The 25,924-nt window shown below is 41.3% G+C and overlaps 1 pseudogene; it reads left to right on the forward strand.

Moving 5' to 3' along the window:
- The first annotated feature begins 22,430 nt into the window (after positions 1 to 22,430).
- Positions 22,431 to 25,924, forward strand: part of LOC135570077 (NACHT, LRR and PYD domains-containing protein 12-like) — a 28,752-nt pseudogene continuing 25,258 nt past the window's right edge.

Below are 25,924 nucleotides of genomic sequence, written 5' to 3' on the forward strand. Positions count from 1 at the left end.
GAATTGACAGAGTGTTTAATTTTGATTGGGAATTAAAACAGAGGAATTAAATTCCTTCAACAGAAACGCAAGTACACTCTCTCGTGACCACGCGCAATGAGACCGAGGCTTTCTACCAGACCACCCACCAAAAGAGCTATTATGAGCCCCCCTTCATAGTAGAATCATACAACCAGAATCTACAGACGGTGACATCTTGTGGATGTGGCACTGTTTTCTATATTGAGTTCTCACTTCCTGTTTGGATTTCTTCTCAGGTTTTTGTCTGCCATATGAGTTCCGTTATACTCACAGACATAATTCAAACAGATTTAGAAACTTCAGAGTGTTTTCTACCCACCAGTAATAATAATATGCATATATTCCCATCTGGGAAAGAGTAGGAGGCCGTTTACTCTGGGCACTCCTTTCATCCTAAAGTCAAAATACTGCCCCCTAGCCTCAACAGGCTAGCCAAACCAACCGTAGAACCACTGAAAGCTCCTGTTAGGGTTAGGGTTAGTGCTGGGTTAGAGTTAGGGTCAGGTTTGGGTTAGGATTAAGGATAGAGTTGGGTTAGGGTTAAGGTTAGTGTTGGATTAGGGTTGGTGTTAGGGTTAGGGTTGGTTTAGTGTTAGGGTGATGCTTAGAGTTGGGGTTGGGTTGGGGTTGGGGTTGGGTTAGGGTTGGGGTTAGGGTTGGGTTGGTGTTCAGGTTAGGTTTTGGTTAGGGTTAGAGTTGGGTTGGTTAGGGTTGGGGTTGGGTTAGGGTTAGGGTTAGGTTGGTGTTAGGGTGTGGTTAGGGTTAAGGATATGGTTAGGGTTGTGAATAGGGTTGGGTTGAAGCTAGGGTTAGGGTTAGGGTTAAGGATAGAGTTGGGTTAGGGTTAGTGTTGGATTAGGTTGGGTTGGTGTTAGGTTAGGGTTAGGGTTGGGTTAGGGCTGGATTAGGGTTGGATTAGGGTTAGGGTTGAGTTAGGGTTGGATTAGTGTTGGATTAGGGTTAGTGTTGAGTTAGGGTTGGGTTAGGGTTGGAGTTAGGGTTGGGTTAGGGTTGGATTAGGGTTGGATTAGGGTTAGGGTTGGGTTAGAGTAGGGTTGGGTTAGGATTGGGTTAGGGTTGGTTTAGGTTAGGGTTAGATTAGTGTTGGATTGGGTTAGGTTAGTGTTGGGTTGGGTTAGGTTTATGGTTAGGGTTAAGGATAGTTAGGTTGGGTTAGGGTTAGGTTAGTGTTGGGTTAGGGTTAGGTTAGTTGGGTTGGGTTAGGATTGAGTTAGTGTTGGGTTGGGTTAGGTTAGTGTTGGGATGGGTTTGGTTAGGTTTAGGGTTAGGGTTAAGGATATAGTTGGGTTAGGGTTAGGGTTGGGTTAGTGTTGGGTTGGGTTAGGGTTGGGTTAGGGTTGGGTTGGTTTAGGGTTGGGTTAGTACTGGGTTGGGTTAGGGTTAAGTAGATAGGGTTGGTTAGGGTTAGGTTTGTTGGGTTGGGTTAGGTTAGGGTTGGGTTGGGTTGGTTGTTGGGTTGGGTTAGGTTGGGTTAGGATTGGTTTAGGTTGGTTTAGGGTTAGGGTTGGGTTAGGTTGGGTTGGGTTAGGGGTTAGGGTTGGGTTTGGGGTTTGTTGGGTTGGGTTAGGTTAGTGTTGGGTTAGGTTAGGTTGGGTTAGGATTAGGATTGGGTTAGGTTGGTTAGGTTAGTGTTGGGTTAGGGTTAGTGTTGGGTTGGGTTAGGTTAGTGTTGGGTTGGGTTAGGATTGAGTTAGGATTGGGTTAGGATTGGTTAGGGTTAGGGTTAGGTTAGGGTTGGGTTAGGTTAGGTTTGGGTTAGGTTAGGGTTAGGTTAGGTTGGGTTGGGTTAGGTTAGTGTTGGGTTGGGTTAGGTTTGTTGGGTTGGGTTAGGATTGGGTTAGGGTTAGGTTAGTGTTAGGGTTAGGTTAGTGTTGGGTTAGGGTTAGGGTTAGGATTAGGGTTGGGTTAGGGTTAGGTTAGTGTTGGGTTAGGTTTGGGTTGGGTTAGGTTAGTGTTGGGTTAGGGTTAGGATTGGGTTGGGTTGGGTTAGGGTTAGTGTTGGGTTAGGTTAGTGTTGGGTTAGGGTTAGGTTGGGTTAGTGTTGGGTTGGTTGGGTTAGGGTTAGGGTTAAGGATTAGTTGGGTTGGGTTGGGTTAGTGTTGGGTTAGGGTTGGGTTGGGTTAGTGTTGGGTTGGGTTAGGGTTAAGGATATAGTTGGGTTAGGGTTAGGTTAGTGTTGGGTTGGGGTTAGTGTTGGGTTGGGTTAGGTTAGTGTTGGGTTGGGTTAGGTTAGTGTTGGGTTGGGTTAGGGTTGGGTTAGGATTGGTTTAGGTTGGTTTAGGGTTAGGGTTAGGGTTAGGTTGGGTTGGGTTAGGAGTTGGGTTAGGTTGGAGTTTGGTTAGGTTAGTGTTGGGTTGAAAGGTTAGAATGTTGGGTTGGGTTAGGTTAGTGTTGGGTTGGGTTGGTTGGGTTAGGGTTAGGTTAGGGTTGGTGTTGGGTTAGGTTAGTGTTGGGTTAGGGTTAGGGTTAAGGATATAGTTGGGTTAGGGTTAGGTTAGTGTTGGGTTAGGTTTGGGTTGGTTAGGTTTGTTGGGTTGGGTTAGGGTTGGGTTGGGTTAGGGTTGGGTTGGGTTAGTGTTAGGGTTAGGTTAGTGTTGGGTTAGGGTTAGGGTTAAGGATATAGTTGGGTTAGGGTTAGGTTAGTGTTGGGTTGGGTTAGGATTGGGTTAGGGTTGGGTTGGGTTAGGTTAGGTTGGGTTGGGTTAGGGTTATGGTTAGGGTTAAGCATTAGTTGGGTTAGGGGGTTAGGTTAGTGTTGGGTTGGGTTAGGATTGGGTTAGGGTTGGGTTAGGGTTAGGGTTGTGAATAGGGTTGGGTTGAAGCTAGGGTTAGGGTTAGGGTTAGGATAGTTGGGTTAGGGTTAGTGTTGGATTAGGGTTGGGTTGGTGTTAGGGTTAGGGTTAGGGTTGGGTTAGGGCTGGTTAGGGTTGGATTAGGGTTAGGTTGAGTTAGGGTTTGGTTAGTGTTGGGTTGGGTTAGGTTGGTTAGGTTGGGTTGGGTTGAGTTAGGGTTAGGGTTAGGGTTGGATTAGGGTTGGATTGGGTTAGGTTGGGTTAGGTAGGGTTGGGTTAGGTTGGGTTAGGGTTGGTTTAGGTTAGGGTTAGGTTAGTGTTATTGGGTTAGGTTAGGTTGGGTTGGGTTAGGTTGGTTAGGGTTAAGGATATAGTTGGGTTAGGGTTAGGTTAGTGTTGGGTTAGGTTAGTGTTGGGTTGGGTTAGGATTGAGTTAGGTTGGGTTAGGTTAGGTTGGGTTGGGTTAGGTTTAGGGTTAGGGTTAAGGATATAGTTGGGTTAGGGTTAGGTTAGTGTTGGGTTGGGTTAGGGTTAGGTTAGGGTTGGGTTGGGTTAGGATTGGGTTAGTGCTGGGTTGGGTTAGGGTTAAGGATAGTAGTTGGGTTAGGGTTAGGTTATTAGGTTGGGTTGGGTTAGGATAGTGTTGGGTTAGGTTACTGTTGGGTTGGGTTAGGTTAGGGTTTTAGGGTTGGTTTAGGGTTAGGTTAGGTTAGTGTTGGGTTGGGTTGGGTTGGGTTAGGTTTGGGTTAGGGTTAGGTTTTGGGTTAGGGTTAGTGTTGGGTTAGGGTTGGGTTGGGTTAGGTTAGTGTTGGGTTGGGTTAGGATTGGGTTAGGGTTAGGTTAGTGTTGTTGGTTAGGGTTAGTGTTGGGTTAGGGTTAGTGTTGGGTTAGGGTTGGTTGGGTTAGGGTTAGGGTTAGGGTTAGTGTTGGGGTTAGTGTTGGGTTAGGTTTGGGTTGTTGGATTAGGTGTTGGGTTGGGTTAGGATTGGGTTAGGGTTAGGTTAGTGTTGGGTTGGGTTAGGGTTAGGGTTAAGGTTATAGTTGGGTTAGGGTTTGGTTAGGGTTGGATTAGGGTTGGTGTTAGGGTTAGGTTGGTTTAGTTGTTAGGGTGAGGCTTAGAGTTGGGGTTGGGTTGGGTTTGGGGTTGGGGTTGGGTTGGGTTAGGGTTGGGTTGGTGTTCAGGTTAGGTTTTCAAAGTGCTGTTAGGGTTAGAGTTAGCTGGTTAGGGTTGGGGTTAGGTTAGGGTTAGGTTGGTGTTAGGGTGGGTGGTTAGGGTTAAGGATATGGTTAGGGTTGTGGTTAGGTTTGGGTTGAAGCTAGGGTTAGGGTTAGGGTTAAGGATAGAGTTGGGTTAGGGTTAGGTTATTAGGGTTGGGTTGGTGTTAGGGTTAGGGTTGGGTTAGGGTTAGGGTTGGGTTAGGGCTGGTTAGGGTTGGATTAGGGTTAGGTAAATGTTAGGTTGGTTAGGGTTGGGTTAGTGTTGGATTAGGGTTAGTGTTACTCAGTTAGGGGTTGGTTGGTTAGTGTTAGGTTAGGTTGGACTGGGGACAGCAAGGTTGGATTAGGGTTAGGGTTGAGTTAGGGTCAGGTTAGGGTTAAGGATTGAGTTGGTTTAGGATTAGGGTTGAGTTAGTGTTAAGGTTAGGGTTGGGTTAGGGTTAGGTTGAGGTTGGGTTTGGTTGGTTAGGTTTAGTTTTGGGATAGGGTTAAGGATAGAGTTGGGTTTGGGTTAGGGTTGTTAAATGGGTTGGGTTAGGATTGGTTAGGTTGGTTTAGGGTTAGGGGGTTAGATTAGTGTTGGATTGGGTTAGGTTAGTGTTGGGTTGTTAGGTTTACTGGTTAGGGTTAAGCATAGTTGGGTTAGGTTGGTTAGTGTTGGGTTGGGTTAGAGTTATGTTGTTCAGGTAGTTGGGAGGTTAGGTTGGGTTAGGGCCCAGGGTTGGGTTGGGTTAGGTTTAGGGTTAGGGTTAAGGATATAGTTGGGTTGGGTTAGGTTAGTGTCAGGTTAGGTTAGGGTTGGGTTGGGTTAGGTTGGGTTAGTGTTGGGTTGGGTTAGGGTTAAGGATATAGTTGGGTTAGGGTTAGGTTAGTGTTGTGTTGGGTTAGGTTAGTGTTGGGTTAGGTTAGGTTAGTGTTGGGTTAGGTTAACAAACTGGTTAGGGTTAGGTTAGTGTTGGGTTGTTAGGTTAGTGTTGGGTTGGGTTGGATTGGGTTAGGGTTGGTTTAGGATTGGTTTAGGGTTAGGTTAGGTTAGTGTTGGGTTGGGTTACGATTGGGTTAGGTTGGAGTTAGGTTAGGTTAGGGTTGGGTTGGGTTAGGTTAGGGTTGGGTTAGGTTAGTGTTGGGTTGGGTTTATTGGGTTAGGGTTAGGTTAGGGTTGGTTGGGTTAGGTTAGTGTTGGGTTAGGGTTAGGATATAGGTTGGGTTAGGTTAGTTAGGTTGGGTTAGGTGTTGGGTTAGGGTTAGGTTAGTGTTGGGTTGGGTTAGGATTGGGTTAGGGTTAGGTTAGGGTTAGGGTTAGGTTAGTGTTGGTTAGGGTTAGGTTAGGTTAGTGTTGGGTTGGGTTAGGTTTAGGGTTAGGGTTAAGGATTAGTTGGGTTAGGGTTAGGTTAGTGTTGGGTTGGGTTAGGGTTGGTTGTTAGGTTGGGTTAGGGTTGGGTTAGGGTTAGGTTGAGTTTGGGTTAGGTTAGGGTTGGGTTGGGTTGGGTTAGGGTTGGGTTAGGGTTAGGTTGAGTTAGGGTTGGGTTAGGGTTGGGTTAGTGTTGGTTAGGTTGGGTTAGGGTTGGATTAGGGTTAGGGTTGAGTTAGGGTTGGGTTAGGGTTAAGGATTAGTTGGTTAGGATTAGGGTTGGGTTAGGTTAAGGTTAGGGTTGGGTTAGGGTTAGAGTTGAGGTTGGGTTATGGTTGGTTAGGTTTAGTTGTTGGGATAGGGTTAAGGATAGAGTTGGGTTTGGGTTAGGGTTGTTAGAGTAGGGTTGGGTTGGGTTAGGATTGGGTTAGGGTTGGTTTAGGTTAGGGTTAGATTAGTGTTGGATTGGGTTAGGTTAGTGTTGGGTTGGGTTAGGTTTATGGTTAGGGTTAAGGATATAGTTGGGTTAGGGTTAGGTTAGTGTTGGGTTGGGTTAGGTTAGTGTTGGGTTGGGTTAGGTTTGGGTTAGTGTTAAGGTTGGGTTAGGTTAGTGTTGGGTTGGGTTGGGTTAGGTTTAGGGGTTAGGGTTAAGGATATAGTTGGGTTAGGGTTAGGTTAGTGTTGGGTTGGGTTAGGGTTGGGTTGGGTTAGTGTTGGGTTAGGGTTGGGTTGGGTTAGGTTAAGGATATAGTTGGGTTAGGGTTAGGTTAGTGTTGGGTTGGGTTAGGATGGGTTGGGTTAGGTTGTGTTGGGTTAGGTTAGTGTTGGGTTGGGTTAGGTTAGTGTTGGGTTGGGTTAGGTTAGTGTTGGGTTGGGTTAGGTTGGGTTAGGTTGGTTTAGGATTGGTTAGGGTTAGGGTTAGGTTAGTGTTGGGTTGGGTTAGGATTGGGTTAGGTTGGAGTTTAGGTTAGGTTAGTGTTGGGTTGTTAGGTTAGTGTTGGGTTGGGTTAGGTTAGTGTTGGGTTGGGTTAGGATTGGGTTAGGGTTGGGTTAGGGTTAGTGTTAGGGTTAGGTTAGTGTTAGGGTTAGGGTTAAGGTTAGGGTTAGGGTTGGGTTAGGGTTAGGTTAGTGTTTGGTTAGGTTTGGGTTGGGTTAGGTTAGTGTTGGGTTGGGTTAGGTTGGGTTAGGTTAGGTTGGGTTAGGGTTAGGGTTAGGTTAGTGTTGGGTTAGGGTTAGGTTAGTGTTGGGTTGGGTTGGGTTAGGTTTAGGGTTAGGGTTAAGGATATAGTTGGGTTAGGGTTAGGTTAGTGTTGGGTTGGGTTGGGTTGGGTTGGGTTGGGTTAGGGTTGGGTTAGTGTTGGGTTGGGTTAGGGTTAGGATTAGTTGGGTTAGGTTAGGTTAGTGTTGGGTTGGGTTAGGTTAGTGTTGGGTTGGGTTAGGTTAGTTGTTGGGTTAGGTTGGGTTGTTGGGTTGGGTTAGGTTAGTGTTGGGTTGGGTTAGGTTGGGTTAGGGGTTGGTTTAGGTTGGTTTGGGTTAGGGTTAGGTTAGTGTTAGGTTGGGTTAGGTTAGGTTAGGTTGGAGGTTAGGTTAGTGTTGGGTTGGGTTAGGTTAGTGTTGGGTTGGGTTAGGTTAGTGTTGGGTTGGGTTAGGTTTGGGTTAGGGTTAGGTTAGGGTTAGTGTTAGGTTAGGTTAGGTTAGGGTTAGGTTAGGGTTAGGGTTAAGGGTTTGGGTTAGGGTTAGGTTTAGGGTTGGGTTAGGTTGGGTTGGGTTAGGTTAGTGTTGGGTTAGGTTAGGTTGGGTTAGGGGGTTAGGTTAGGGTTAGGTTAGGGTTAGGTTAGTGTTGGGTTAGGGTTAGGGTTAAGGATTAGTTGGGTTAGGGTTAGGTTAGGTTGGGTTGGGTTAGGATTGGGTTAGGGTTGGGTTGGGTTGGGTTAGGTTAGTGTTGGGTTGGGTTAGGTTTATGGTTAGGGTTGATATAGTTGGGTTAGGGTTGGGTTGGGTTAGGTTAGTGTTGGGTTGGGTTAGGATTGGGTTAGGGTTGGTTTAGGGTTAGGGTTAGTGTTAGGTTGGGTTAGGATTAGGTTAGGGTTGGTTTAGGGTTAGGGTTAGGTTAGTGTTGGGTTGGGTTAGGATTGGGTTAGGGTTGGTTTAGGGTTAGGTTAGTGTTGGGTTGGGTTGGGTTAGTTTAGGGTTAGGTTAGTGTTGGGTTGGGTTAGGTTAGTGTTGGGTTAGGGTTGGTTTAGGGTTAGGTTAGTGTTGGGTTGGGTTAGGATTGGGTTGGGTTGGGTTAGGGTTAGGGTTAGGTTAGTGTTGGTTGGGTTGGGTTAGGGTTAAGGATATAGTTGGGTTAGGGTTAGGTTAGTGTTGGATTGGGTTAGGATAGTTAGGGTTGGTTTAGGGTTAGGTTAGTGTTGGGTTGGGTTAGGTTAGTGTTGGTTAGGTTAGGTTAGGTTGGGTTGGATTAGGTTGGGTTGGGTTGGTTTAGGGTTAGGGTTAGGTTAGTGTTGGTTTGGGTTAGGATTGGGTTAGGGTTAGGTTAGTGTTGGGTTGGGTTAGGGTTAGGGTTAAGGATATAGTTGGGTTAGGGTTAGGTTAGTGTTGGGTTGGGTTGGGTTGGGTTAGGTTTGGGTTAGGTTGGGTTAGGTTTGGGTTAGGGTTGGTGTTGGGTTGGGTTAGGATTAGTGTTAGGTTGGGTTTAGGGTTAGTTGGTTGGGTTAGTGTTGGGTTGGGTTAGGTTAGGTTAGGGTTAGGTTAGGGTTGGGTTGGGTTAGGTTATGGTTGGGTTGGGTTAGGATTAGTTGGGTTAGGGTTGGTTAGGGTTGGGTTGGGTTAGGTTAGTGTTGGGTTGGGTTAGGAGGTTGTTAGGGTTAGGTTGGGTTAGGGTTGGTTAGGGTTAGGTTAGTGTTGGGTTAGGTTTGGTTTAGGGTTAGGTTAGTGTTGGGTTGGGTTAGGATTGGGTTAGGGTTGGTTTAGGTTAGGATTGGGTTAGGATTGGGTTAGGGTTAGGTTAGTGTTGGGTTGGAGTTGAAGCCAGCATGTGGATGGACTTGAGAATAAGGGTTAGGATATATAGTTAATTCTCTGACTGTATTGACTTAGAATAAGGTTGAGGATATATAGTTAATTCTCTGACTGTATTGACTTAGAATAAGGTTGAGGATATATAGTTAATTCTCTGACTGTATTGACTTAGAATAAGGTTGAGGATATATAGTTAATTCTCTGACTGTATTGACTATAGAATAAGGTTGAGGATATATAGTTAATTCTCTGACTGTATTGACTTAGAATAAGGTTTAGGATATATAGTTAATTCTCTGACTGTATTGACTTAGAATAAGGTTTAGGATATATAGTTAATTCTCTGACTGTATTGACTATAGAATAAGGGTTAGGATATATAGTTAATTCTCTGACTGTATTGACTATAGAATAAGGTTGAGGATATATAGTTAATTCTCTGACTGTATTGACTATAGAATAAGGTTGAGGATATATAGTTAATTCTCTGACTGTATTGACTTAGAATAAGGTTGAGGATATATAGTTAATTCTCTGACTGTATTGACTTAGAATAAGGTTGAGGATATATAGTTAATTCTCTGACTGTATTGACTTAGAATAAGGTTTAGGATATATAGTTAATTCTCTGACTGTATTGACTATAGAATAAGGTTTAGGATATATAGTTAATTCTCTGACTGTATTGACTATAGAATAAGGTTGAGGATATATAGTTAATTCTCTGACTGTATTGACTATAGAATAAGGTTTAGGATATATAGTTAATTCTCTGACTGTATTGACTATAGAATAAGGTTAGGATATATAGTTAATTCTCTGACTGTATTGACTTAGAATAAGGTTTAGGATATATAGTTAATTCTCTGACTGTATTGACTATAGAATAAGGTTTAGGATATATAGTTAATTCTCTGACTGTATTGACTATAGAATAAGGTTGAGGATATATAGTTAATTCTCTGACTGTATTGACTATAGAATAAGGTTGAGGATATATAGTTAATTCTCTGACTGTATTGACTATAGAATAAGGTTGAGGATATATAGTTAATTCTCTGACTGTATTGACTATAGAATAAGGTTGAGGATATATAGTTAATTCTCTGACTGTATTGACTATAGAATAAGGTTGAGGATATATAGTTAATTCTCTGACTGTATTGACTATAGAATAAGGTTGAGGATATATAGTTAATTCTCTGACTGTATTGACTATAGAATAAGGTTGAGGATATATAGTTAATTCTCTGACTGTATTGACTAGTTGAGAATAAGGTTGAGGATATATAGTTAATTCTCTGACTGTATTGACTAGAGAATAAGGTTGAGGATATATAGTTAATTCTCTGACTGTATTGACTATAGAATAAGGTTGAGGATATATAGTTAATTCTCTGACTGTATTGACTATAGAATAAGGTTGAGGATATATAGTTAATTCTCTGACTGTATTGACTATAGAATAAGGTTGAGGATATATAGTTAATTCTGTGACTGTATTGACTATAGAATAAGGTTGAGGATATATAGTTAATTCTCTGACTGTATTGACCCAGTTGAATCCCATTTCTGGTCCTGTAAACAGAAACAGAACAACATACATGGAAATGAGTTCAACACGTTTTAATGTATTTTTAGTTTTAATCATGTTCATCTGTATCTCTCTCTGTATGGCAGATTCTCAGTAGGTTTCCATGGTCCATTAACCTAACAGCCTGGCAGGTCTACACAGTGAGAGGGGGGTAGAGAGAGGGGGGAGAGAGGGGGAGAGAGGGAGAGGAAGAGAGAGGGGAAGAGAGAGAGAGAGAGAGAGAGAGGGGGAGAGAGGGAGGGAAGAGAGAGGGGGAAGAGAGAGAGAGAGAGAGAGAGAGAGAGAGAGAGAGAGAGAGAGGAAAGATTATTTAACCAGAATGGCTCATTGGACAGGTCAGAGTCTATGTTTGTGAGAGATAGGGGAGTGTGGAGGCGGAGAGAGGAGCGAAGAGAGACAGGGAGATACTACAGACATTATCACAACCTGCCACTAGAGGAAGACAAGTAAACAGTTTTGTTAGTTTGTCATTCTTACATTAATGGTCACAAAACAATACATTTTTATGTCTCTATTTGGTTTGGTCAGGGTGTGACTGGGGTGGGCATTCTATGTTTTGTTTTCTATATTTCTTTATTTCTATGTTTTGGCCGGGTTTGGTTCAGGGACAGCTGTCTATCGTTGTCTCTGATTGGGAACCATACTTAGGCATCCCTTTTCCCTCCTTTCAGTGTGGGAAGTTAACTTTGTTTGTGGCTCTTTGCCCTGTAAGCTTCACGGTTGTTTTTAATTTGTTGTTTTGTTGGTGACATTTGTACGACAAATGTACGCTCACCACGCTGCACCTTAGTCTTCTTCAGCATCGGCCGTGACAGTATGTAGGGAATAGGGTGTTATAGAGCTCTGGTCAAAGTAGTGCACTATGTAGGGAATAGGGTGTTATAGAGCTCTGGTCTAAAGTAGTGCACTATGTAGGGAATAGGGTGTTTTAGAGCTCTGGTCAAAGTAATGTACTATGTAGGGAATAGGGTGTTGTAGAGCTCTGGTCAAAAGTAGTGAACTACAGTATGTAGGGAATAGGGTGTTATAGAGCTCTGGTCTAAAGTAGTGCACTATGTAGGGAATAGGGTGTCATAGAGCTCTGGTCTAAAGTAGTGCACTATGTAGGGAATAGGGTGTTATAGAGCTCTGGTCAATGTAGTGCACTATGTAGGGAATAGGGTGTCATAGAGCTCTGGTCTAAAGTAGTGCACTATGTAGGGAATAGGGTGCCACTTTGGGACAGCAACTCATTCTTGAATCACTGGTCCTGGAGACTGCTAGTTGTTCATAGGGTGTTGTTATTAATGATTAACCTTGAAATGCAGTGGTCTGAATCAGGGTCACACAGTGTTGTTTTTAATGATTAACCTTGAAATGCAGTGGTCTGAATCAGGGTCACACAGTGTTTGTTGGAAGTTTTAAACAAATCTACTCTGAAACAAAGGTATCACCTCAAACACATGTTTATGGGCTTAAAGAAAGAAGACACCTGTACCATGTCAGATATGGAGTTGAAATATATTACATGTTGAGTTGCATCCCAATATATTCACTTTATATACATCACAGAAGACTGAAATATAACAACCATTTGGCAGAGAAACACCGGATTTTCGGCCTTAAAAAACAATTAATGTTTATTCATTATGAAATCATTAAAAAAATATGAATAACATTCCACCATGAGGTCACTAGGTAATAATGATACAATATGAATAACATTCCACCATGAGGTCACTAGGTAATAATGATACAATATGAATAACATTCCACCATGAGGTCACTAGGTAATAATGATACAATATGAATAACATTCCACCATGATGTCACTAGGTAATAATGATACAATATGAATAACATTCCACCATGAGGTCACTAGGTAATAATGATACAATATGAATAACATTACACCATGAGGTCACTAGGTAATAATGATACAATATGAATAACATTCCACCATGAGGTCACTAGGTAATAATGGTACAATATGAATAACATTCCACCATGAGGTCACTAGGTAATAATGATACAATATGAATAACATTCCACCATGATGTCACTAGGTAATAATGGTACAATATGAATAACATTCCACCATGAGGTCACTAGGTAATAATGATACAATATGAATAACATTCCACCATGAGGTCACTAGGTAATAATGATACAATATGAATAACATTCCACCATGAGGTCACTAGGTAATAATGATACAATATGAATAACATTCTACCATGAGGTCACTAGGTAATAATGGTACAATATGAATAACATTCCACCATGAGGTCACTAGGTAATAATGATACAATATGAATAACATTCCACCATGAGGTCACTAGGTAATAATGGTACAATATGAATAACATTCCACCATGAGGTCACTAGGTAATAATGATACAATATGAATAACATTACACCATGAGGTCACTAGGTAATAATGATACAATATGAATAACATTCCACCATGAGGTCACTAGGTAATAATGGTACAATATGAATAACATTCCACCATGAGGTCACTAGGTAATAATGATACAATATGAATAACATTCCACCATGATGTCACTAGGTAATAATGGTACAATATGAATAACATTCCACCATGAGGTCACTAGGTAATAATGATACAATATGAATAACATTCCACCATGAGGTCACTAGGTAATAATGATACAATATGAATAACATTCCACCATGAGGTCACTAGGTAATAATGATACAATATGAATAACATTCTACCATGAGGTCACTAGGTAATAATGGTACAATATGAATAACATTCCACCATGAGGTCACTAGGTAATAATGATACAATATGAATAACATTCCACCATGAGGTCACTAGGTAATAATGGTACAATATGAATAACATTCCACCATGAGGTCACTAGGTAATAATGATACAATATGAATAACATTCCACCATGAGGTCACTAGGTAATAATGGTACAATATGAATAACATTCCACCATGAGGTCACTAGGTAATAATGATACAATATGAATAACATTCCACCATGAGGTCACTAGGTAATAATGATACAATATGAATAACATTCCACCATGAGGTCACTAGGTAATAATGATACAATATGAATAACATTCCACCATGAGGTCACTAGGTCATCTGACTGCAGGAAAGCAGTAGCTACACAGCGATGTTATTGTAAACCCAAGGCTTTTCTGGTAAACAGGTTAAACTGGGTTTCTGATGATGCTGACATGGGGTCAGAGCCACTAAACTTTAACAGAAATGATGGAGTCCTAAATTAATCAGTAACAAAAATTACACAAAGTTTCCTGACATTGGGGAGGTGAATAAACGGTTCCCAAGGTTTCATTCTCAACACAAAGGAAACTCTCACTGACTTGACATGTTCTGGTTTTGAATTCAGGCTGCAAGGTAAGAATCCTACCAGGGATTATTCATGTAGGATGTTGGTAGAAAGTTGAAGATACAGAGCCACTTGTCATCAGAAAGGTACTCTCTCAGCAGAACCGAAAATATTTCAATGACTTGACATGTTCTGGTTGTGAATTCAGGCTACAAGGTTAGAATCTTCCCAGGGATTATTGTAAAGTGTGAAGAGAAATTAAATGTATGGTGTTATTTTAGTGTAGTGAATGACAGTAAAACACTCAGATGTAACAGTCCATTTCACCTGGGACAGCTACGTGACAGTTCAATCATACAAAATGGCGCTAACTGGGCGTAGTCAAGTCACATTCAATACCATGTTGTTCATATAGCTAACTGGGCGTAGGCAATGAAATGAAAAAACATATTGTTCATATATTCATATATTGTGGATATTTTACAATTTGTATATTTTTTCATGTATTATAGTTCAATGACATGTTGGATCTCTGTTTAGGGGTCATTGCTCGAAAATGAGTCTCTCTGGGGAGAGAGAGGAGGGCGGCCAATTCTCTAAAATGAGTCTCTCTGGGAAACATGACACCAAAGCTAAGAGGTGAGAGTACAATTTTGTTTAAGAATTTATGAAGAGTTTATATCCATAATTTTTTCACATGTGTGTTTTTTCATCAGAAATGAAGTCTTCTTGGTACCTTCATGTGTAAAATATTACTGTTCTAAGGTTCATAGATTTTAGTGTCTGATATTTTCTCCTAAACGTCAACTGAGCGGTGCAGAGACACCATTCAAATATGTGCAGATTCATTACATCTTCAGCTGGAAACACTAAGTGATGTTGTCCATCTGTGACCAAGAGAAAGTGGTCTTAGTTCAATTCTAGGAAATGGTTTAGTATTTATTTTCATTTTGGGGACTGAACATCACAGCGAATATTGTTACATCACAGCGAATATTGTTACATCACAGCGAATATTGTTACATCACAGTGAATATTGTTACATCACAGCGAATATTGTTACATCACAGCGAATATTGTTACATCACAGCGAATATTGTTACATCACAGCGAATATTGTTACATCACAGTGAATATTGTTACATCACAGTGAATATTGTTACATCACAGTGAATATTGTTACATCACAGCGAATATTGTTACATCACAGCGAATATTGTTACATCGCAGCGAATATTGTTACATCACAGCGAATATTGTTACATCACAGAGAGATGAAACTAATATTGTTACATTCTCTAGATTCTCCCGTTTCATTTGATCTATAGAGCCCCACAGTGGAGGTGTCATAATACCCATAACACCTAGCGGTCAAACAGGGAAATGGTTCCAATAGTTTTATAGAGCCCCACAGTGGAGGTGTTATAATACCCATAACACCTAGCGGTCAAACAGGGAAATGGTTCCAATAGTTTTATAGAGCCCCACAGTGGAGGTGTCATAATACCCATAACACCTAGCGGTCAAACAGGGAAATGGTTTCAAAAGTTTTATAGAGCCCCACAGTGGAGGTGTCATAATACCCATAACACCTAGCGGTCAAACAGGGAAATGGTTCCAATAGTTTTATAGAGCCCCACAGTGGAGGTGTTATAATACCCATAACACCTAGTGGTCAAACAGGGAAATGGTTCCAATAGTTTCATAGAGCCCCACAGTGGAGATGTTGTAGTACCCATAACACCTAGCGGTCAAACAGGGAAATGGTTCCAATAGTTTTATAGAGCCCCACAGTGGAGGTGTTATAATACCCATAACACCTAGTGGTCAAACCGGGAAATTGTTCCAATAGTTTTTCCACCTTGCATTTTCCCCATAGGGAATTGTAGAAACACTTGAGCCTTTTGGATGGACACTTCTAATGTAACAAAATAATCAGCAGTGGTGCTGCAGTGGTGCCTGGGTAATATCACTGGGGAAGACATGTTACACCACATGTGTTGTGATAATAGTGGGTAATATCACTGGGGAAGACATGTTACACCACATGTGTTGTGATAATAGTGGGTAATATCACTGGGGAAGACATGTTACAACACATGTGTTGTGATAATAGTGGGTAATATAGTGGGTAATATCACTGGGGAAGACATGGTACAACACATGTGTTGTATTAATAGTGGGTAATATCACTGGGGAAGACATGTTACACCACATGTGTTGTGATAATAGTGGGTAATATAGTGGGTAATATCACTGGGGAAGACATGTTACAACACATGTGTTGTGATAATAGTGGGTAATATAGTAGGTAATATCACTGGGGAAGACATGGTACAACACATGTGTTGTGATAATAGTGGGTAATATAGTGGGTAATATCACTGGGGAAGACATGGTACAACACATGTGTTGTGATAATAGTGGGTAATATAGTGGGTAATATCACTGGGGAAGTCATGTTACACCACATGTGTTGTGATAATAGTGGGTAATATCACTGGGGAAGACATGTTACACCACATGTGTTGTGATAATAGTGGGTAATATCACTGGGGAAGACATGTTACAACACATGTGTTGTGATAATAGTGGGTAATATAGTGGGTAATATCACTGGGGAAGACATGGTACAACACATGTGTTGTGATAATAGTGGGTAATATCACTGGGGAAGTCATGTTACACCACATGTGTTGTGATAATAGTGGGTAATATCACTGGGGAAGACATGTTACACCACATGTGTTGTGATAATAGTGGGTAATATAGTGGGTAATATCACTGGGGAAGACATGGTACAACACATGTTTGTGATAATAGTGGGTAATATCACTGGGGAAGTCATGTTACACCACATGTGTTGTGATAATAGTGGGTAATATCACTGGGGAAGACATGTTACACCACATGTGTTGTGATAATAGTGGGTAATATCACTGGGGAAGACATGTTACACCACATGTGTTGTGATAATAGTGGGTAATATAGTGGGTAATATCACTGGGGAAGACATGGTACAACACATGTGTTGCGATAATAGTGGGTAATATAGTGGGTAATATCACTGGGGAAGACATGGTACACCACATGTGTTGTGATAATAGTGGGTAATATCACTGGGGAAGACATGGTACAACACATGTGTTTGTAACGGCGTTCTTCGTTTGTCGAAAAGAGGGAAATGCGGCGTGGTGGTTACTCATGACTTTAATGAAAAAAGCGATACATGAAATAACTATACAAAATAGAACACAACAATGGAACGTGAAACTTATTACAGCCTATCTGGTGAATACACAAAGACAGGAACAATCACCCACGAAATACAAAGCGAAACTCAGTCTGCCTAAATACGGTTCCCAATCAGAGACAACGAGGATCACCTGACTCTGATTGAGAATCGCCTCAGGCAGCCAAGCCTAATACCACACCCCTAATCAGCCGCGATCCCAAATAATACAAACCCCAATGAAAACAACATATAAACCCATGTCACACCCTGGCCTACCCAAACATATAACAAAAACACAAAATACAATGACCAAGGCGTGACAGTGTTGTGATAATAGTGGGTAATATAGTGGGTAATATCACTGGGGAAGACATGGTACACCACATGTGTTGTGCTAATAGTGGGTAATATAGTGGGTAATATCACTGGGGAGACATGGTACAACACATGTGTTGTGATAATAATAGTGGTACAACACATGTGTTGTGATAATAGTGGGTAATATCACTGGGGAAGACATGTTACACCACATGTGTTGTGATAATAGTGGGTAATATAGTGGGTAATATCACTGGGGAAGACATGGTACACCACATGTGTTGTGATAATAGTGGGTAATATAGTGGGTAATATCACTGGGGAAGACATGGTACACCACATGTGTTGTGATAATAGTGGGTAATATCACTGGGGAAGACATGTTACACCACATGTGTTGTGATAATAGTGGGTAATATCACTGGGGAAGACATGTTACACCACATGTGTTGTGATAATAGTGGGTAATATAGTGGGTAATATCACTGGGGAAGACATGTTACAACACATGTGTTGTGATAATAGTGGGTAATATAGTGGGTAATATCACTGGGGAAGACATGTTACAACACATGTGTTTGCTCTATAACCTGCTAGTTCATATGCTTTGCAACCATGATATATAAGCCTAAGGCCCAGACAATAAGAAGACACAGTGGCAGATGCAATTCAACCACACCTTTGTTTCATCACTAAATCAGAGAGTCTGTCCGGTGGAGTCCACAACACATATTGCATTTAACAGACATCTAAAAGATACCAACAACTATTTAGTCTCATCAACGTAAGCTACATATGTGGCAGTCCATGGTTCTGATGTATGTGTGTGTGTGTGTGTGTGTGTGTGTGTGTGTGTGTGTGTGTGTGTGTGTGTGTGTGTGTGTGTGTGTGTGTGTGTGTGTGTGTGTGTGTGCATGCGTGTGTGTGTGTGTTCAGCAGATTTCTCTACTTGTTGTTGATGTTGAAATTCAACACACGGACACTTGAAGTCAAACTTAAATGAATCATTTAGTTAACTGGAGAGGTTTAAACGACCTCAATGCACCACAGTAGAGAAGAGATAGCACCCTGTCACAGTCACCTGCATGGACCAAAACAGAGTGAGAGAAGAGATAGCACCCTGTCACAGTCACCTGCATGAACCAAAACAGAGTGAGAGAAGAGATAGCACCCTGTCACAGTCACCTGCATGAACCAAAACAGAGTGAGAGAAGAGATAGCACCCTGTCACAGTCACCTGCATGAACCAAAACAGAGTGAGAGAAGAGATAGCACCCTGTCACAGTCACCTGCATGAACCAAAACAGAGTGAGAGAAGAGATAGCATCCTGTCACAGTCACCTGCATGAACCAAAACAGAGTGACAGAAGAGATAGCACCCTGTCACAGTCACCTGCATGAACCAAAACAGAGTGTGAGAACAAAGAGATAGCACCCTGTCACAGTCACCTGCATGAACCAAAACAGAGTGAGAGAAGAGATAGCACCCTGTCACAGTCACCTGCATGAACCAAAACACAGTGAGAGAAGAGATGGCACCCTGTCACCTTGAACCAAAACAGAGTGAGAGAAGAGATAGCATCCTTTCACCTGCATGAACCAAAACAGAGTGACAGAAGAGATAGCACCCTGTCACAGTCACCTGCATGAACCAAAACAGAGTGAGAGAAGAGATAGCACCCTGTCACAGTCACCTGCATGAACCAAAACAGTTGAGAGAAGAGATAGCACCCTGTCACAGTCACCTGCATGAACCAAAACACAGTGAGAGAAGAGATGGCACCCTGTCACCTGCATGAACCAAAACAGAGTGAGAGAAGAGATGGCACCCTGTCACAGTCACCTGCATGAACCAAAACAGAGTGACAGAAGAGATAGCACCCTGTCACAGTCACCTGCATGAACCAAAACAGAGTGAGAGAAGAGATAGCACCCTGTCACAGCCACCTGCATGAACAAAACAGAGTGAGAGAAGAGATGGCACCCTGTCACAGTCACCTGCATGAACCAAAACAGAGTGAGAGAAGAGATGGCACCCTGTCACAGTCACCTGCATGGACCAAAACAGAGTGACAGAAGAGATTCTCTTCAGCAACGAAATTCCAGAAGAACAAAACGGTCTATCACCCTGTCATACTGTTTCATTTGTTATATTTTTTACACCTTTATTTAACCAGGTAGGCTAGTTGAGAACACCTTTATTTAACCAGGTAGGCTAGTTGAGAACACCTTTATTTAACCAGGTAGGCTAGTTGAGAACAGTTTCATTTAGAGGCCAAGATAAAAAGCAGTTAGATCACAGACAACAACACAGAGTTAACATGGAAGGCAACATACAAGCAATAATACAGTAGATCTATATACAGCATGTGTAAATGAGGCAGGATGAGAATAAACCAACAGAGGTAATAAATACAGTAGATCTATATACAGCATGTGTAAATGAGGCAGGATAAGAGAGGTAATAAATACAGTAGATCTATATACAGCATGTGTAAATGAGGCAGGATGAGAGAGGTTATAAATACAGTAGATCTATATACAGCATGTGTAAATGAGGCAGGATAAGAGAGGTAATAAATACAGTAGATCTATATACAGCATGTGTAAATGAGGCAGGATAAGAGAGGTAATAAATACTGTAGATCTATATACAGCATGTGTAAATGAGGCAGGATGAGAGAGGTAATAAATACAGTAGATCTATATACAGCATGTGTAAATGAGGCAGGATGAGAGAGGTTATAAATACAGTAGATCTATATACAGCATGTGTAAATGAGGCAGGATGAGAGAGGTAATAAATACAGTAGATCTATATACAGCATGTGTAAATGAGGCAGGATGAGAGAGGTTATAAATACAGTAGATCTATATACAGCATGTGTAAATGAGGCAGGATAAGAGAGGTAATAAATACAGTAGATCTATATACAGCATGTGTAAATGAGGCAGGATAAGAGAGGTAATAAATACTGTAGATCTATATACAGCATGTGTAAATGAGGCAGGATAAGAGAGGTAATAAATACTGTAGATCTATATACAGCATGTGCAAATGAGGCAGGATAAGAGAGGTAATAAATACAGTAGATCTATATACAGCATGTGTAAATGAGGCAGGATAAGAGAGGTAATAAATACAGTAGATCTATATACAGCATGTGCAAATGAGGCAGGATAAGAGAGGTAATACATACAGTAGATCTATATACAGCATGTGCAAATGAGGCAGGATAAGAGAGGTAATACATACTGTACATACCTTTATTTTATGTCCTCGGCTACTTGGCTAAAAAGCTTGGTTCGCAACGTTCGCTAGTTAACTATTAAACATTAGCCGTCTACATCTAGCTACATATTGAACTTCCATCCTCTCAGGTCAGGGGCACAATGTATGAATTAATGATTAGTTCAGAATCAGTTTTATAATCATTAGCCAGTACGGAGAATTAAGTAAAACCACAAGTCCAAATTCCTATCTCCATCTCCATGCCTCACAAAGAAGGGCACTTATTGGTAGATGGGAAAAACAAAAGCAGACATTGAATTTGCCTTTGAGCCTGGTGAAGTTGTTATTAATTACACTTTGGATGGTGAATCAATACACCCAGTCACTACAAAGATACAGGCGTCTTCCTAACTTAGTTGCCAGAGAGGAAGGAAACCTCTCATTGATTTCAGCATGAGGCCAATGGTGACTTAAAAACAGTTACAGAGTTTAATGGCTGTGATTGGAGAAACCTGAGGATGGATCAACAACAGTATAGTCACTCCTCAATACTAACCTCACTGACAGAGTTTAATGGCTGTGATAGGAGAACACTGAGGATGGATCAACAACATTATAGTTACTCCTCAATACTAACCTCACTGACAGAGTTTAATGGCTGTGATAGGAGAACACTGAGGATGGATCAACAACATTATAGTTACTCCTCAATACTAACCTAACTGACAGAGTTTAATGGCTGTGATAGGAGAACACTGAGGATGGATCAACAACATTATAGTTACTCCTCAATACTAACCTAACTGACAGAGTTTAATGGCTGTGATAGGAGAACACTGAGGATGGATCAACAACAGTATAGTTACTCCTCAATACTACATTTACATTTAAGTCATTTAGCAGACGCTCTTATCCAGAACTTTTTGTCCTGAATACAAAGTGTTATGTTTGGGGCAAATCCAATACAACCCCTTACTGACTGCCAGTCTCCATATGTTGAAGCATAGTGGTCGCTGTTTGGGGCAAATCCAATACAACCCCTTACTGACTGCCATTCTCCATATGTTGAAGCATAGTGGTGGCTGTTTGGGCCAAATCCAATACAACCCCTTACTGACTGCCATTCTCCATATGTTGAAGCATAGTGGTGGCTGCATCATTTACATTTACATTGTAGTCATTTAGCAGACGGTTTGATCCAGCAGTGAGTCATTTAGCAGACGCTCTGATCCAGTAGTGAGTCATTTAGCAGACACTCTGATCCAGTAGTGAGTCATTTAGCAGACGCTCCGATCCAGTAATGAGTCATTTAGTAGACGGTCCGATCCAGTAGTGAGTCATTTAGCAGACGCTCTGATCCAGTAGTGAGTCATTTAGCAGACGCTCTGATCCAGTAGTGAGTCATTTAGCAGACGCTCTGATCCAGTAGTGAGTCATTTAGCAGACCCTCTGATCCAGTAGTGAGTCATTTAGCAGACGCTCTGATCCAGTAGTGGGGGACCTGATCCTAGATCATAATGAATCAGATTACATGGAGAGGGGGGACCTGATCCTAGATCATAATGAATCAGATTACATGGAGAGGGGGACCTGATCCTAGATCATAATGAATCAGATTACATGGAGAGGGGGACCTGATCCTAGATCATAATGAATCAGATTACATGGAGAGGGAGGACCTGATCCTAGATCATAATGAATCAGATTAGATGGAGAGGGGGACCTGATCCTAGATCATAATGAACCAGATTAGATGGAGAGGAGGACCTGATCCTAGATCATAATGAATCAGATTACATGGAGAGGAGGGATCTGATCCTAGATGATAATGAATCAGATTACATGGAGAGGGGGACCTGATCCTAGATCATAATGAATCAGATTACATGGAGAGGGGGGACCTGATCCTAGATCATAATGAATCAGATTACATGGAGAGGGAGACCTGATCCTAGATCATAATGAATCAGATTACATGGAGAGGGGGGACCTGATCCTAGATCATAATTAATCAGATTAAATGGAGAGGGGGGACCTGATCCTAGATCATAATTAATCAGATTACATGGAGAGGGGGACCTGATCCTAGATCATAATGAATCAGATTAGATGGAGAGGTGGACCTGATCCTAGATCATAATGAATCAGATTAGATGGACAGGGGGAGCTGATCCTAGATCATAATGAATCAGATTACATGGAGAGGGGGGACCTGATCCTAGATCATAATGAATCAGATTACATGGAGAGGGAGACCTGATCCTAGATCATAATGAATCAGATTACATGGAGAGGGGGGACCTGATCCTAGATCATAATTAATCAGATTACATGGAGAGGGGGGACCTGATCCTACATCATAATGAATCAGATTACATGGAGAGGGGGACCTGATCCTAGATCACAATGAATCAGATTACATGGAGAGGGGGAGACCTGATCCTAGATCATAATGAATCAGATTAGATGGAGAGGGGGAGCTGATCCTAGATAGTAATGAATCAGATTAGATGGAGAGGTGGACCTGATCCTAGATCATAATGAATCAGATTAGATGGACAGGAGGAGCTGATCCTAGAGCAACGCTCCTCTTCTGGGACACTGCCTTTATGAAACAGAACACATAGTTGTAAAGTCTAGTTACAGCAGGTGTTTACTGCCATCTAGTGGAAGATACCAATACAACACTTTATTATCAGGGTGGGGAGGCGGCTGAGCTGAAACTGAAAGTAAAGTTGTTCTTTTGTTCAGGATCCATTTTGAGACGACAGAGCAGAAAAGACTATATGGAGATTATTGAAAAATAAAGTAAGTATTTCTGAACAATAATCTATTCTAATGGACAGAATAAGATAATTAATACCTGGAATGAGATATTACTATTTAGTAGAACTGCTACTTGAGCTGAGTTGCTGACAGACAGCAGATTTCAAAGTGTAAACTAATCAGTAGGCCGACATGTTATCAGTAAAACGTCTGGTAAAGATGGTGGAAGAGCTTTTCAATTATATGATTTTATGTTTATCTCAGGGTTTCTGAATCCTTTTGTTCTTACCAGCACTTACACTCCTGATTCAACTAATCATCACATATTTTAAAATAATTTAATATTCGAGGCATACAAATGAACATTCTCAAATGAAAACCCTTTGGGTTTGTAGGACTGCTTACAATTATTAAAGTCCTACAGTAACTCACATCTTGGAGAAAAAAACACAGCTAAACTTGGTTTCGAGTAAATTAATGTTTATCAAAAATAATGTAAGAGAGATGTCTTGAAGAAACGCGTCTGGGTTTAGAACTCAGTGTCTCAGTGCCCTGCGCGACAGTGGGAGTATCGTTTTGCATGGCCCGGTGCTACAGTTGAGTGGACATATAATTTATGGACCAATGGAATGGTCTAAAATGCTTAAACTCTGCTCCCCCGGGGAGCCGGGCAATGCACAACTAATTCCCCCAGTGACCGTTAATTTATTTCCTGATATGAAATGGAAAGTAATTTTGTAGCTGACGCAGTTCCAGAATGTCTGTTGAAACTGTGTCTCATATGGAACGTTAGAACAGTGGTGGAAACAGAACTCAGTTCCAGAATGTCTGTTGAAACTGTGTCTCATATGGAACGTTAGAACAGTGGTGGAAACAGAACTCAGTTCCAGAATGTCTGTTGAAACTGTGTCTCATATGGAACGTTAGAACAGTGGTGGAAACAGAACTCAGTTCCAGAATGTCTGTTGAAACTGTGTCTCACATGGAACGTTAGAACAGTGGTGGAAACAGAACTCAGTTCCAGAATGTCTGTTGAAACTGTGTCTCATATGGAACGTTAGAACAGTGGTGGAAACAGAACTCAGTTCCAGAATGTCTGTTGAAACTGTGTCTCATATGGAACGTTAGAACAGTGGTGGAAACAGAACTCAGTTCTCAAACTGGAGTAAAAGTAAAGATTCCTTAATAGAAAATGACTCAAGTAAAAGTGAAAGTCACCCAGTAAAATACTACTTCAGGAAAAGTCTAGAAGTATTTGGTTTTAAATATAATTAAATATCAAAAGTAAAAGTAAAGTTGTAATAATTGAAAACTCCTTATATTAAGAAAACCAGACTGCACAATGTTCTTGTTATTTTAATTTATGGATAGCCAGGGTCACACTCCAACACTCAGACACCATTTAAAAACAAAGCATTTGTGTTTAGTGAGTCCTCCAGATCAGAGGCATTAGGGATGACCAGCGATGTTCTGTTGATAATTGTGCAAATTGGACAATTTTCTGTCCTGCTAAGCATTCAAAATGTAATGAGTACCTTTGGCTGTCAGGGAAAATATACGGAGTAAAAAGTACATCATTCTATTTATGAATGTAGTGAAGTGAAAGTAAAAGTAAAAGTTGTTCAAAAATATAAATAGTAAAGTACAGATTCCCCCAAAAAACTACTGAAGTAGTACTTTAAAGTATTTTACTGAAGTACTTTACACCACTGCATTAGAAGACAGATAAATGTGTTGATTTGAAGGAAATTCTATTCTACTGTATCTTAGTCTATGCATTACTCATCTCATATGTATATACTGTAATCTATTCTACTGTATCTTAGTCTATGCATTACTCATCTCATATGTATATACTGTAATCTATTCTACTGTATCTTAGTCTATTCATTACTAATCTCATATGTATATACTGTATTCTATACTATTCTACTGTATCTTAGTCTATGCATTACTCATCTCATATGTATATACTCTATTCTATTCTACTGTATCTTAGTCTATGCATTACTCATCTCATATGTATATACTGTATACTATTCTACTGTATCTTAGTCTATGTATTACTCATCTCATATGTATATACTCTATTCTATTCTACTGTATCTTAGTCTATGTATTACTCATATCATATGTATATACTGTATTCTATACTATTCTACTGTATTTTAGTCTATGCCGCTCTGACATTGTGACCAATAACATTTGATTTGATTTAGATTAGATTAGGTGATATACACTACATGACCAAAAGTATGTGGACACTTGCTAGTCGAACATCTCATTCCAAAATCATAGGCATTCCTATGGAGTTGGTCCCCCCTTTGCTGCTATAACAGCCTCCACTCTTCTGGGAAGACTTTCCACTAGATGTTGGAACATTGCTGCGGGGACTTGCTTCCGTTCAGCCACAAGAGCATTAGGGAGGTCGGGCACTGATGTTGGGTGATTGGGCCTGGCTCGCAGTCGGCATTCCAATTCATCCCAAAGGTGTTCAATGGAGTTGAGGTCAGGGCTCTGTGCAGGCCAGTCAAGTTCTTCCACACCGATCTCGACAAGCCATTACTGTATGGACCTCGCTTTGTGCACGGGGATATTGTCATGCTGAAACTGGAAAGGGCCTTCCCCAAACTGCCCAAGACTATTTTTCCTCCGCCACCAAACTTTACAGTTGGCACAATGCATTCGGACAGGAAGCGTTTTCCTGGCATCCACCAAACCCAGATTCCACTGCTCCAGAGTCCAATGGCAGCGAGCTCTACACCACTCAAGCCGATGCTTGGCATTGCGCAAGGTGATCTTGTGTGCGGCTGCTTGGCCATGGAAATCCATTTCATGAAGCTCCCGATGAACAGTTATTTTGCTGACATTGCAGTTTGGAACTCGGTAGTGAGTGTTGCAACCGAGGACAGATCATTTTTATGTGCTTCCACACTTGGCGAGCCAGTCCTCTGAGCTTGAGTGGCCTACCACTTCACTGTTGAGCCGTTGTTGCTCCGAGGCGTTTCCACTTCACAATAATAGCACTTACAGTTGACC

This window comes from Oncorhynchus nerka, unplaced genomic scaffold, assembly GCF_034236695.1.
Source record: "Oncorhynchus nerka isolate Pitt River unplaced genomic scaffold, Oner_Uvic_2.0 unplaced_scaffold_1121, whole genome shotgun sequence".
NCBI lineage: Eukaryota > Metazoa > Chordata > Actinopteri > Salmoniformes > Salmonidae > Oncorhynchus > Oncorhynchus nerka.